This window comes from Cricetulus griseus, chromosome 4 (assembly GCF_003668045.3).
Source record: "Cricetulus griseus strain 17A/GY chromosome 4, alternate assembly CriGri-PICRH-1.0, whole genome shotgun sequence".
Taxonomy (NCBI): domain Eukaryota; kingdom Metazoa; phylum Chordata; class Mammalia; order Rodentia; family Cricetidae; genus Cricetulus; species Cricetulus griseus.
In genome coordinates, this window is record NC_048597.1 from 190,049,022 (window position 1) to 190,063,145 (window position 14,124).

The window sequence follows — 14,124 nt, forward strand, 5'->3', positions numbered from 1 at the left end:
TACTGGGGCCAGATAGATTTGCCATAGAATTATACCAGACCTTCAAAGAGGAACTATTCCCAGCTCTTCTCTAATTGTTTCATAAAATATAAAAGGAAAGGACCTTTTCAAATTATTTTTATGAATTAAGTATTACCCTAATACCAAACCCAAGTAAAAACACATGATAAAGAAAACAATAGTTTAGTCTGTCTAGTAAATACATATACTAACATTTTCAGTAAACTATTAGTAAACTAAATTATGAGGTACATCAAAAACCATACCAAATAAATAAATTTATCCTGGATGTGCAGGATTGGTTCAATATCCATAAATCAATAAAAGTAATTTGCCCTCATAAACAGACTAAAGGACAGAAACCACATGGTCATCTTATTAGCTATTCAGAAATACCCTTAATAACATTGAACTTCCCTTCATGATAAAAGTTCTAGAATCTAGGGATACAAGTAACATATTTAGTCATCATAAAGGCAATATAAAACAATTGCATAGCCAATATCATGTTCAAAGGAGAAAAAACTCAAAGGCTTTCCTGCAAAATTTGGAACAAGACACCTTTACAATATCATACTTGGAGTGTTAGATAGAGCAATGAGACAAGTGAATGAAATAAAGGGAATGTCAATAGGAAAAGAAGAAATCAAATTATCTTCATTTTCAGATGACATAATTCTCTCTATAAAAGACCCTGAAGATTCTACCACAAACATATGACAAATACACTGAGAAAGAAATCAGAGAAGCAATGCCATTCACTAGACCCTCATATACATACATACATACATAATACATACATACATAATACATACATAATCTAGCCAAAGAATTCAATGATTTGTACAATAAAAAGTTGGATATTAAAGAAAATGCCAGAAGATGGGACAATTCTCATGCTCATCAATTTGTAGGATTAATATTGTGAAAATGACTATCTCATCAAAAGCAATCTACAGATTAAATACAATTCCTATCTAAATTCCAAACAATTATTATACAGAATTTTTTAAAAAAATCCTAATTTTAATATGGAAGCATCAAAGATGCAGTATAGTCACAATAATCTTGAACAATATAATATTTACTAGAGATAAGATCATCCAAGATTTCAAGTTATACCTGAGAGTTAAAGTAACAAAAACAGCATAGTACTGCTACAAAAATCAGATACATTAAACAGTGGAAGTGACTTGAGGACCCCCCACACTCCTATAGAGTCAATGACTTTTGACAAAGAGGCAATAAAATACACATTGGAGAAAAGAAAACATCTTCAAAAGATGGTGATGGTCAGACTGGATCCTTACATGTAGAAACAGAAAACTATATCTTATCTCACAGCATGCATAAATATCAAGTCCAAGTTGATCAAAGACCTCAACACAAAATCTGATAACCTGCATCTGCTAAAAGAGAAAGTAGGAAACATATTTGTAGCTACAGGCACAGGAAAGAACTTTCTGAACCTACCCAATAGCATAACATTAGCACCAATAACAGATAAATGGGATCTTATGAAACTAAAAAACTGTGCATGCAGCAAAGGACACCATCATTTATGTGAAGAAACAGCCACAGAATGGGAAAACAATATTTACAGCTAATCAACAGAGACAAAGCTGGTGCCTGTAATGTACAAAGAACACAAAAACAAAAAATAAATAAGAAACCAAACAACCCAATTTAGAACCAGGGCATGGAAGTAAGCAGAGTTCTCAAGAAGAAATAAAAATGGCTGAAAAATATTTTTTAAATGTCTTATACCCTTAGTCATAGGGAAATGCAAATTGAAACTATTTTGAGATTTCTTCTTCCCCAAGTTGGAATGGCTAAGATCAAGATAAACAACAACAACCACAAAAATAGCTGTCTAGTGTTAGGAAAATCTCCTAGTAACTTACTTTTTTAATCCATTTTTTTTATTTATATTAGAAACAAGATGGTTTTACATATCAATCCCAGTTCCCTCTCTCTCCCCTCCTTCCCTGCCCCCCCCCAACACCCTACCTATCCCATACCAATTCTGCTCCCCGGTGTAAGTGAAGTCTTCCATGGGGGATCTTCAGAGTCTGTCCTATCCTTTGGGATAGGGGCTAGGCCCTCCTTTGTGTGTCTAGGCTGAGGGAGTATCCCTCTATGCGAAAACATTGCATAGAGGAAAACATCGCATAGTTGGAAAGCTAAAGAAACTGAAAGCTCTTGAGTGGTAGCTGGCCTCCCTGAAGATGAATCTCCTAATAAGATCTATGTAGGGAGTGATCCCCAAAGAACAGTTCATGGGGTCACAGTCCATAACAGCCAAAGAGCCTGGCTTATAAGGTTTCTGACAAATTTTCATTGTATTCTTTTCTAGCAGATGTCTGGGAAATTGCTTCTTCCAGCATGATGATTATTTTGTCTTGCCCCACCCACTGTGACCCTTCTTTGTAACATGGAGCTGCTCTTGAGAGTGTAAATGTGCCTTGTAGCTGCCACGTTTGTCTGAGAAAGCTTGTGACCCAACCATGTACCATTCCTTTCCTTATTAGAGGATAAAAACCATGGGTTCCAGGCATCCACTCAGAGAAAAACTTGCTTCTAACCTGTTTACTATTTTGTGTTAAATATGTTTTCATGTTTATGTATGTGGTGTGTGTTCATGTGTTTGTATGTGCTTGTGCTTGTGTGGGATGCATGTACCTGTACAGGTCTGAAATAGATATGGAGAATCTTAGTTGATCACTCTTCTACCTTATTGTTTGGGTGGGGTCTCTTAACCAAACCAAGACCTGGTAGGCCCCTTGTTCCAGTGATCTTTTGTCTGTTCCTTCTGAGGCTAGAAGTACAGAGGCGGCACCCCCAGTATTCAGTCTTTATGTGAGCTTTGTGGATCTGTATTCTCATATTCTTGCTTGTGATGCAAGTGCTTTAACTGCTGAGACATCTCTCTAGTTCACATAGATGCATTTCATCCATGTTAACATATAAACATTATTTTAGAAAGAGTGAAGATACTATTTAATTGGAAATGAGGAAAAATGAAAATTACCAGATTAAAACTTCTACTCTAACACACTTGAAAATATTTGCCTTTAGTATACACATATTAAAACTGTTAGTTCTCTCAATAAGATGTTCAGCAGTAGAAGGTACAATGAACATAATAAAGAAGACAAATACGAAGTCTTATGCTACATAAGACTGCCTGCAGACAGAGGAGTCTGATACATACTTAAAAATCACCCAAGTAAGATGAAAAGTAGTGATTGAAGAAACACTGTAACCTGGGCTGGTTATGGAAGGAACAAGTCCATCAGAGGAGTAAGACATCCACATGTTCTCCAGGGCATCTTAAGAGATTGACTCCACTTAGATTAATGACATACTAACCAGTATGACAGAAAGATGAGCAAAAGAAACCTAAAAGAGAAGATCCTTGACAGGGCACATGGGAATAAATTTATGTGGAATGAACAATATAATGTTTTGATATCTATGGAGTTTAAGTGAAGACCACAGGGAGCTATTGAAAATTATTGAATAATAAAATGACACAATGAACATGTTCTGGCAACTATCTGCAAATTATATAAAATAGAAATATTACTTTTGTAATTTAATTTGATTTGGTGATAGTCATTCATTGTAAATATGAAAGATTTCTCAGGGCTTATATGTCACCAAGTATAAACACCACAATAATACACACAGATGCATGCAAACGTGTGCATATGATATCATAATTGCTCTCCATTTCCTTAGGAGAGAATTTTCCTTTATTAGCATTCTGGTTCCTGGAGCAACACATGATGAAATGAGTTCTCATTCTATCTCTGGATTTGCTATGGCTTCCTAGGCTGATCTGCACATTGTGCTCATTTTCTTTCTTGGTATTATTGCACTGTCCCTATGCTGCAAAAAGGGAAAGGTGGGAGAAGTAGTCTTCATAGCCAAGAAGACGTTTTACAATTAAGACTCATGATTATAAATATATTAAAACCAGAAAGTGTTGTTTCTTTTTGCCTTACAATGAACAGTCTTTCAAATGTTGGCTTGGTGCTAAAGGGAACCCCAATATTAGCCAGTTCCAGAAAATTCTTTTTATACCTCAGGAATCAAAAGTCATTTGTTATAGGCAAATGAAAAATAAGTTTTTTTTTTCTAGTGATGGCCTTTTCACTACATCATGTCATGGTGGAGGATATCATGTGCTGAGTCAAGGAAAACCTGCTAGTTTGGCCTTTTCTCCTTGTTTTCAGAAAACTAGTGCTGTCAGTCCTCAACCTCCTGACCTGTCCCTGAAAACCACCATATACGGGCTTCTTAAAGAACACACATTACAAGGGAAAAGCACACAAATGTACAGTGTGAGGTCTCTGAAACTTTCAAAATACAAATTATATTATAAAACAGTTACAAAGGGACTCATACCTGGAGTCCATCCTCAGACCAGAGGTCTCCAATCAGGGATCCCAGACTGATTCTGAAATCTTCACCCATCTCCATGGCCTGCTGCCTGAGAGACATATGTCTCAGGTCTACCTTCCAGGTATTCTTTTGGTCCATCTTTCCAGGATGAGGACCTAGGTTCATGTCAGCCCCCAGATGGGCTACATGAGAGCTATACCCTCCCCCACTTCCTCTCTGCTCCCTTCCCTTCAGGAGGCTAGAATCAGTCAGCTAACCCTATCTGCCTTTGTCCCTGTCCAACAGACTTCATTCTCCACATGAGGACTCCAGAGTCACATCACTAACGCCATGCATGGCAATCCTGAGAAACACATTTTGTTCTCCTGCTGACCAGCCCTTCTCTATGTGGGACCCTCATTTTTCCCACCAACTCCACTCACACCTGTGTCATGCCTGAGGATCATGTGTGCTCTTTTACTAGCTTGGGGACTCAGACTCCCATTGTCCACTATATCTACCCAAGGTGCCGGAGGAGAAGTCTTAAGCTCCTCTACCAGTCTCCCAAGGATTGGCTATGTTTTCCAGTTCTGTGGAAGGTCTGCTCCTCTTAGAAAAGTCACCTATTTATGGATGAGAATTTCACAATCACTTATTCTCTGTTAATTGCCATGAGGGCTTCGGCTAATGAAGGAGTCACTCTCCATGACCTTAGTGTGTACATAGATAATTCAAATATGAAGCTAATCTCAATTCTTCAGATGTGATTTAACAATTACTCAGTCCTTGAGCAACATTCAAGTTTATATTTGAGAGTGTGAGGAAGACATTGAAGATAACCATTCTTACTACTCTAAAAATTGCTATGAAGGAAACCTTGAAAGTGATAGTAAAATGCATGTATAGAATTGAAAAGCATTGTGTTATATGAAAGAAACCATACATACAAAGACAAATATTGCATGTTTTCAACCTTATCTGGCTGTTACTGTCATTGAAGAGAGAATGTGGTCATGGGGTGTGAGAAGTATAGCAAGAGAGAAGGAGACTGGATGATAAGGACAGTAGTGTTTATAGCTCATTAGAATGATCATAGTTTGCAACAATTTATTACATATTTCATGAGGATCTAGAGGAATAAATTTGAATAATTTAAATACATAGAAATGATAAATGTTTGTTGAGGTATAATTGTAAATACTCAGAATTAATTGCATATATATTATCATATATCATAAACAGGTACAATTACTATATGCTAATTAAAATAGTAAACATTGACTAATTATTCATAAGTGGAAGGTAACAAAAGACATAGCCTAAGCTACAATAGAGATCCCAGGATGTTGAAGGTCCAGGGACTGTTGGATGTTTGCAGAAGAAAAACTTCATGTAGGGAGTACAGCCAACCACAGAGAGAAGCTAAATGCTCTGATGGCTTGCAAAACTCAAGAGTCACGTCTATCAAAGGCCATTGGAGCCAAGATATCCCGTTGAAATCCCTAGATGCTGGATGTAGAGCTGTTGTTATTACTGCTTTCTCTGATGGGCTTCAACTTTGCTTTGGCCTGATATTTCTTTGCTACTCTACCGATCTTCTCTCTGAAATGGGAATGTGTTCTATGTGTCTTTATATAATGGAAGTATACAGATCATATTTTGTTCTTACAGGGGTCTCACAGTTAAGAGTTTGTCTTGAGTCCCAGAAGAGTCTACACATTTAGATTAGTGTTAAAACTTTTAAAATAATATTTTGAAGTTGGGCTGAATGTATTTTTCATTAGGAAATGAACATGAGACTTTAGGGATTAGGGGTTGAATGAAGTAATTTTAAAGTAAGGTTGTCAAGTTGATAAGGCATGATTATGACTGTCAGTTTGATGGGATTTGGAAGACACACATCTGGTCAGGTCTGTGACAGTGTTTTCAAAGAGATTTAATGAAATGGGAAGAGCTACCCTGAATATGTGCTATGCTGTCCTATGGACTAGGGGCCCAGAGTGAATAAAGGAAGGAAGTGAGGCAGCTATCAGTATTCATCTCTTTGCCTACTAACTATGGATGCGATATGACCAAATAACTCATGCTCTTGCTGCCATGCTTGCCAACATGATGGACTGTACCATCAACCACGAGCCAAAGTAAACCCATCCTTCCTGAAGTTGCTCTTCTTAGTTATTTTCTCAGAGTAATGAGGAAAGCAACTAATACAGGAATCAATATTCATTCATGAGGGATCTACTCCTGACTTAATATGTTCACAAAATTCCAGATACATTCCTTATTGATGAATAGTTTTCAAATATAAACGTGAGGCGTCAATCAATTCTACCACTGTTACACCTGGATTGAGTGGCATGCCTAAAATCAAAACTGCATCTGTATGATCTTCCCTGTGGTCTCAGCCTGGGGATTGAAGAGGAGGGACGGTGTTCTTGAATTAAGATTAAGGGAGGGAATTAAATTGTTTGAGTGATGTTGACAGATGTTTATGATCTCAGCACTTGAGTTTTGAATGGCTAGAGGAGATGAGGAGAGTGGGAGAGTTCAAAGATGACTTCCAGGTGTGTGAAATGGATAATGCCCAGGACTGGGTGTAATAATGGATAGGTTCTACTCTGAGCTTCTCAGCTGCTCAAGAATAGCAGTACTGAAAGATAAATAAAAGCTTTATTTTCCCTGAAAAATTTTGGTGAAATAAGGCAAATTCTGAATTGGGGTACTTGTGCTTCTCAAAATAAAGGAACATCGATGTGTTTGTTTCTCAAAACAATTGCTTCACTTATTTATACTTTCTCCTGTCTCTAAAACAAAAGACAAAAGAAGGGGTAATACTGACCTAATCAGAGAGTGATCCAGTGCCAGGGGTAAGAGGATTGAGCAACAGAATTAATAATGCAGCATTGGCATTCAAAATGCAGAGGGATCATGTCTGTGATGTGTGTTTAGTCATAACTGGGTGAATTACACCTCATGCCTTTGAAGCTTGGAGACCCCCTTGGAATAAGGGACAGGAATATTGCAATGGCCAGAGTTTGGGGAGGATATGGGTTAAACAGAATATCCCAGACATGAAAGTCTGCTGAACTCAGAGCAGCTGTGGTTGCCTTCACAAGTCCATCACAAAATCAAGCCCATCAACATTCCAGTCTGGAGAAGGGAGATGCCATTCCTGCCTCTAAGGGGAGGAGCTGTTGACAGTTTTTGGTTACTGGGGGAGGGAGAATCACTTTTTCTTAAAGGTGTGACCAGTGGTAGGTCAACCATACCTAGTGGATGGTATCATACCCATAAGAGATTGAGCAGCTTTAATTGGAATATGTGAATTATAAAAAAAATAGAGGATATGAAGTAGAGAAGTGTGGGAGGTAAATTCAGGAGGAGTTAGGGAAATAGTGGGATGTGAATAAAATATGTATATATGTATATATATGTTTACACACACATATGAAATTCTCAAAGAATTGATAAAAATATATTTAAAAATAATGGCTCTGGGCTCTGGAGGACCAACACAGTTCTGTTCAAGGTCCCTAGACTTGGGGCAGGAAGAATTCACCTAAGAATCACTTTTTTTATTGAGTAGTGTTTAAAATAGTAAGAGGCATGGTACAACTGACCTTATCCATATGAGTGGTTTGCCATGAGTTGTACTGATGAGTCATGGACTTCTGTTAGGATCTGATGAGAATGGTATTTTATTTTTATTACAGAAGAATCTCATAGATACAACAAGTATCTGCGAAGTAGGATCCTGCATTGGCTACTAAGGCAGAAATCTACCACTAAAGACAAAACTGGTACAATCCGCTGGGCACGCCTTTAATCCCAGCACTCGGGAGGCAGAGGCAGGCGGATCTCTGTGAGTTCGAGGCCAGCCTGGTCTCCAGAGCGAGTGCCAGGATAGGCTCCAAAGCTACACAGAGAAACCCTATCTCGAAAAACCAACCAACCAAACAAACATACAAAAACTGGTGCAATCTGGATGAAGTTTGAGGTTTAATTAATAGAAACAGGTATATTGGTTCTGAGTCTTAAAACTGAATGCTGGGAAAGTCAGATGGTGCGCTGAGGAAAGGGGCACCTGCTGTATCAGAATCCCCTGTACTGTAACTCTAAAAATAAAATTATTCTAAAATAGTTTATTTAAAGCCAACTATTGTTTCAAGGAAATTCTTGTGTTTATGAATGTGTCTGCACATGCATGTGTCTGTATGTTAATCTGTAGAGTTTGGCAGGTGGTTGACAATTCCCATATTAAGTAGTAATGACGACATTTTAGTTTAATGTTTCCATTAGATGTTGCCTGCCTTGTATGTGTTCATAAACCCTCATGGTATATAGTCACAGCATAGCTTCTGCATATACGGTCATCTTTGTGTTTATTTTCACCCAGCTATGGAACACAAGTGTTTTGATTGACAACTCTTTTGAGCACTGAGGCCCTCACTACCCAGAGGCGTTAGCAAATGGGAAGACAGTGCATGCACACTTTGATTTCATTCAGTGATGAATGCAAATCACTTCCAAAGCTCAAACCAGAGACAGTTGTAACCAGTGCTGTACTGATGGAATGGCACTGTGTTTGTGGTATCAGTGAAGGCAGAAGTCTCAGATCATGAACTCAATTCCTTCCAAAGTCTCCAGGCCACACACAGATTAGGTGTGGTCTCTGGCGTGGATGAAACCACAGAGTCATCGTCATGACCAAAGGTAATCTCTTGCTCTGTCGAAATTAACTTGGCATGTGTCACTTTATTGAATGAGTAAGGGTTTTATGAAAGTAAAAGAGCTATTTAGTAAAATATATACAAGCCATTTTTTTTTTTTGCAAAGTTTCTAGGTTCATCAAGTTCAGTTTGGTATTTCTTGGAAGAAAGAACAAGAAAGAATTAATGAAATTCCCTAACATTAAACTTTTAATATATCAGTAGCACCATTGACATGTGGCTTTTACATCTTTAACACTAATCTGGCCTGATATGAGGAAGCTACTGATCCATTTTTCATGCCTAAATAATTCTAAAATGACTCAAGTTTTTGTTTGTATTCCCAGATTTTCTCAGCCAATTCCCTAGACTTTCAGACTGTGAGCAAAAGATGCCTATCCAACTAGCAAATTCAATGAAAAACTAAAACCCCTCAAAACATATCCATCTTACCGTTGGGTGTTGTTGTGACAAAATGACTGTTGATTGATGATGGCTCTTGCTTCACTCCACTGAAGTGCTGCATAGTCACAATTTTTCATCCTGCCAAACAGAAGTCTGAGAAACTTTTAAAACGAAGTTATTTGCCAGCATGATAATAATGTTAAGCTTCTAGGTAATTGTAGAAAAATTAACTTCCATCTTCCTTATATCTGGAGACATTTTCGACAATTGGTTGTCTATTTTAAATTCAGTAATTTCACCCTGAATGGGTGTATGTTTTAGTAAATGTAATTACATTTATTAATGTTATGTAAAATACAGCTAATCATGAATTAAGCTAGACTTTTTGAGCCCGAATAATAAACTTTCAAAATCATAGACATCAGAATGTGTTGACTACTTTTCGTGTTGTAAAAATAAACCACAAAAGCAGACAATAATTCAGGTAATTTTTTTATAACTATTGATCTTCAGACCCAAACAGGTTCCCAATAAAATTTTATAATTGGCAGTTTGGGTTTCTGATTTGATGTGCATATTTCCTAAGAAGATTACAACATTAAAGGTATTGAGATTTACCATCACCTATTTTTTAAAAAATACATTTTTGATGAAATATGTTTTCTATTAAGAATAGTAATTTACTTTCTGAGAATATGTTTTGGCAACTTTTACATACAGATTTTTTCATTGCTTTCTTGTCTTTTTATTATTCTTTCTCATGCAATACATTCCAACCACAGCCTCTCATCTCTCCCCTTTCCCAGCCCCCCACACCTCCCCTCTCACCCAGATCATTGCCTTTTCAATATGGTGAGGTTTTCCTTCCTTCCTTCCTTCCTTCCTTCCTTCCTTCCTTCCTTCCTTCCTTCCTTCCTTCCTTCCTTCCCCTCTTCTTCTTCTTCTTCTTCTTCTTCTTCTTCTTCTTCTTCTTCTTCTTCTTCTTCTTCTTCTTCTTCTTCTTCTTCTTCTTTTCTTATTTCTTATCTATACTTCCTAAAGGAAAAATCTGCTGAGCTAGCGTTTTCTCCATGATATTCTGGGGCAAGAAAGGCACTCAACTTATTCTAGTGGAACCACTTTGACATAACATTGGGGTATATAAATAAAAGAGAAGAGAAAGAATGGAAATTTCCAAGAATTTATTAGCAATAAAGGGTTTTAACCAGGACTTTTTCCAAGTATCTGGTTCCTGGTTGTAGGAATCGTCCTTCAAGACTCTGTGGAAAGTAGTCAGCACCTTGTGTTTGTGGGGTCTGGCGCAGAGGCGGTGAAATGTTTGTTCTTTCTCATTCTCTTTTTTGTTTGTCCCAAGTGTAATTTTTAGTCAGAATTCTTGCCCTAACATTGACTCGGAGTCTCATTTGGATTGAGAGCTTCATCTTGTAGATGTATTTTTTGAAAATTGGAGTTTCTGATGGCAAATACATTTTAAAGCAGAAATTAAAATGTAAAATATAAGTTCTTAGTTTTATGTAAACAAGAAAATGCCTTTACTTTTTGCAGGCATTAATCTCTATCATCTCTAAAAACACTGAGGATTTTCTGGATATTTTAAAATAAAAATCTATCATGGCTGTTGGACAGTGATATCTGAGAACATCAGATGCAAGTGTCTCGGTTCTTGCTCCTTGGGAATATGAGTAAGAGAGAACAGAAGATGAGTCACATCCACAGCTAAAAGACTGAAATGTCCTGAGTATTTGGTAAGTAGCTAATGCCATTAGAATTTCTCAAAATATCTAATGGAATTTACATGTGATTTTCAACCCAATGTGCATATTTTGTATACATATTTAGAAAACACAGAAGTGTAAAACAAAAACAAAAGTTCTATGGAGAAAAAAAGCTTTCAGAGACAACATCAATATGGTGGACCTTAGGCTGACATTTTTCATTACTTTCTGTTATGGTTTTAATGCTTATATATTAAAGATCCCAGAACAAAAATATTTGGGGGGGGTAATTTAATTTTTTGTATTTTTATTACAAAGTAAAATAAGTGGTTTTTGTATTGTTAACTCTGTTTTATGGTCACCTTGCAAATATGGATTGTCAAAGTGTATTTTTGTTTATTTTTGAAAATTCAAAAAAATGTGTACGATGTATTTTGATTATATCCACCCCTGACTACCTCCTCCAAGTCCTTCTTTGATTCCCATAAAGGACACATCTGCCTCCCAACTTTTTGTTTTCTTTTTTATGTTTTTATTAAGATCAATTTATGTTTGGTGTGAGGCCATCACCAGGGGCGTGGGCAACCTACCAATGACTACATCCCCAACCTCCTCTTGCAGCCATTAGGAACCAAGAACTCAGCAAGAAGTGGGACCTTGGTAGCCTTTTCCCCAGCCTTGCTGCGCTTTTCACTGGCTTGTGTAGATGACCACAGATGCCGAGTTCATGAATTCAGCAGTCATATTATATCCACAAAACATTTGAAAGCACAGATCCCTATCCTCTAATTCCTACATTCTTTCCTCCTCCTCTTCCTTGATGTTCTCTGAGCTTTAGGCTGGGGTGGGTTGATACAGATGCTCAGTCTGCAGCTGAGCCTTTGTAGTGTTTGCATTTTGAACAGTTATGAGTCAATATGGTTAGTGTAAGCACTATCCACTACAAAAAGACTCATCTCTGACTTTTAAGGTAAAAAACAAAACAAAAACTATAACTTTTTAAAAAGTATGCCATGTCTTTGGATAGGGCATTTTAAATCTATCTAACCATTATCTTCAACCTAGATCTGAAAAGACAGATTTCCCTGATATTCACCTTCTTAATAGTAATACAGTGAAGAATCAAATTAAGTACTTAGATGAAGTAGAGACAGAAGGTTATCTCGTAGACTATTATTTTGCATTCAATCTGAGACTTAACAGGATGACTTAGCTCAAGACATTAGCTTCTTTGTCCTAAGTATGAAGAATGTTGATAGAATTGATCCAAGGCTTCTCCTCCTCTTTCTCTTGGGACAGGTGAGGTATAAGTGGGAGGAGAGGCAAAAAGCCCTGGAGTCCAGTACTTTGGTCTAGGTATCATTAACATTTGCTGTGACCACAGATTGAACTTCTGATGCAGCCAAGTCTCTCAAAAGACTTGTTTTTAGTCACAAGGGGAAATGAAAAGATGGTGCATGAGTCACTGAACATTCTTTAAAGTTCCTTGCAAAACACTTTCCTTAGGGGTGAGCAGCAGTGTCATCTTTGTCTTGGAAGAACATAGCACACATAGTTGAATAACGTGAAGAAACCATAATAATAGATTATGTAGGCATTTCAATTTCATCGAATGTGGTCTGTTTGGTAGCTACGACCAGCACAGGAAGGGAGAACTTCTGCTCTTTGCTGGAAACCTCTTGAGAAGAAAAGCTTCCAGGGGTAGCTGAAATCTTTGGTACTGGAGCACAGCTGCTAGCTGCTACCGGGAAGTAGAAATTTCTAGGGTGGAATTAGTTGAAAGAACACATTACTTTGAGATGACGGCCAGAAACTTTCTCTCAAAAAAGATTTGCAAAAGTTGGGTCAGAGAGTAGTAGAATTTATTGGAAATGCTTCATCAAAAGCTTGATAATTCAAGCCAAACTGCTCCCTTCATTTCTCTGAAGGAATGGCCCTCAAAGGAGAGGCAGTCTTGTGGAGTTTAGGAATGTCTCCTTTGAATTGGGCTCAGAACGTACTGTGCAGGACCTTCAATGAGCAGCTTCCTATGAAAAAATTGTCTCTTTTAGCTGATGTAATTATTTATGCGACTTAGCTTTTTAACAAGTACCAGTGTGAAATAAAAGTGTCAGAACATCACACATTGAAGAATTATATCCATTTCTGATTGTTTGGGTGCAAAGTAAAGACATGTAGCCAAAAGAAGATAAAGCTGAAAATGTTTGTTTAAAGGCAGAGAATAAATTAAACTAGCAAACTACATATGTTTGTATTTCCATTTATATTAATATATAAAAATCAGAGATCCCATATCACAAGAAAAGGGTGTTAGATCTTGGAATAAGATAATATCCATGGTGGCAAAATTTTAAAAGAAAAGAGGGGGGAAAAGCTGGTCTTTTCATCATATAAAATAAGCCCCACTCACACCATTGTTTATATTTAGAAAATGTGAGAACTATTTAAAAATATGTTTAATTAAATTCTGCACAAGTTTAATAATGGATCTTTTTCATACCAGACAGCTGTTAACCATTAAAATAATGGAGTTTGAACTTCAACCTTTCAAAAATGTATGTATTTTTATATAGTTTCAATTTAAGAAATAAGTTTTCTCAATAGTATTTAACAAAAATTAGCATTTTATAATAATATGGTATATATTATTATACTATCAAATACACACATACATACACACACATATATATATGTATATATAAGTGGACACTTTTCTCCTGCCAGCCATTTCCCAAATAACCACTCAGAGGCTTATATTAATTATAAATGTTCAGCCAATAGCTCAGGCTTATTACTAACTAGCTCTTACATTTAAATTAACCAGTTCTATTAATCTATGTATTGCCACATGGTTTGTGGCTTACCTGTCCTCTAGCATCTTCATTCTTGGGCAGCCCACTGCTGTC

The 14,124-nt window shown here is 36.9% G+C and overlaps 1 long non-coding RNA gene across 3 annotated transcripts in view; it reads left to right on the plus strand.

Moving 5' to 3' along the window:
• Nucleotides 1-2,027: 2,027 nt before the first annotated feature.
• Nucleotides 2,028-14,124, plus strand: part of LOC107978100 — a 68,718-nt gene continuing 56,621 nt past the window's right edge. For 2 of the 3 annotated variants that reach the window (XR_004769647.1, XR_003484600.2), the window contains exons 1-2: nucleotides 2,028-9,102; nucleotides 11,049-11,248. This is a non-coding gene — a long non-coding RNA (uncharacterized LOC107978100). Of the gene's footprint in view, nucleotides 9,103-11,048; nucleotides 11,249-13,721; nucleotides 13,774-14,124 lie in introns of all 3 variants that reach the window. The other variant, XR_004769646.1, reaches the window with a different exon arrangement.